This window comes from Gavialis gangeticus, unplaced genomic scaffold (assembly GCF_001723915.1).
Source record: "Gavialis gangeticus isolate Ggan-Ray unplaced genomic scaffold, GavGan_comp1, whole genome shotgun sequence".
In the NCBI taxonomy this organism is placed as follows: domain Eukaryota; kingdom Metazoa; phylum Chordata; order Crocodylia; family Gavialidae; genus Gavialis; species Gavialis gangeticus.
The window spans coordinates 82,602,033-82,603,123 of record NW_017729025.1 but is presented as its reverse complement, the minus strand read 5'-3'; the positions used below and the strand labels follow the sequence as shown (position 1 = coordinate 82,603,123).

At 36.9% G+C, this 1,091-nt stretch overlaps 2 protein-coding genes across 7 annotated transcripts in view; both read left to right on the top strand.

The window, feature by feature from the left end:
* Window positions 1-1,091, top strand: part of INO80 (INO80 complex subunit) — a 317,697-nt gene that overhangs the window by 87,992 nt on the left and 228,614 nt on the right. The gene's annotated exons all lie outside the window — the stretch shown is intronic.
* The window catches only part of ELAVL2 (ELAV like RNA binding protein 2), an 81,682-nt gene that overhangs the window by 28,202 nt on the left and 52,389 nt on the right, over window positions 1-1,091 (top strand). The gene's annotated exons all lie outside the window — the stretch shown is intronic.

Sequence of the window (1,091 nt, the reverse complement as noted above, 5' to 3'; positions counted from 1 at the left end):
CTCATGAGGCACCAGTCACCCCTGATGATAGGTGATTTTTATAAAACTTGGAACCTCACATGGCAGGCTACTACTACAGGTTGTCTATCCTTGCCTTATCTCCTGGAAGTCCTTTACTGACCCTTGTTTAATTATCTTCTGGAATCTCTCTTCCATAGTATAAACCTCACTGTGTGTATGCAGATAACGAAATGAAACAGATCACTGTTATGCGTAACGTGTCCATCTGGTTAGCCAAACTGGCCAAATTTAGCTTCTCATTCCCGTATCTTTTAATCTGCTCTTGCCTCTTTAAAATCCTTTCTAGGTCAGGGATGGTTTTTCTTAAGAGTGCTTTTTCCTGTGGTTATCTTGATGGAATTCCCTTCCAGGACTTTGTTACTAGCTTGCAGTTACTACCGTAATGTAAATGTATGTCAATTTCACGAACATTTTGAAAGTGGTACATAGGGTTGGAGTGAAACAACACTTTTACACAGCATCATCAGAAGAAATTAAACTTTTCCACTCTTTCTGCATACAACAGATGCTATTGCACTAGACTTGATTTAATGTTAAAACCACAGTGAGTTAAGAGTTGTTGAGGATGTTGGTGTAATGTACATCAACAAACACGATTCTTTTCTACTCAATCATGCAACAAGTTGCTATTGTTGTTACTAGAAATGGATCAGGCTAGCGTACGTCTCCTGATCATATTGCAATGAAGTCAAACCTTAAAATATTTTAAAGTTTATGCTATGTTTTTTCCTCTGACAAATACTAAGAGTTCTGAGCACTTGGTATTTCTGAATAGGCCATCATCCATGTGCTTCTGTGTGTGCAAATGCCTAATTTTAGGAATCCAAATTTGAAAATGTTGACCTTGACATTTAGGCCTCATTTTTCCTACATCTAAAATGAGAATAATCAATTACTTTACAGTGATGATAGCAAGTATTTGAAAAGCTCTTTGCAGGTGAAAAATGATATGCTTATTATGTTCTAAGCCTGTGTTGAACAGAGCAAGCTAAAAGGTGTGTGTGTGTGTGTGTGTGTGTAGATATAAAAGCCTTTTTAAAAAAAAAAAAGTCTATACGGCAGGCACCTAA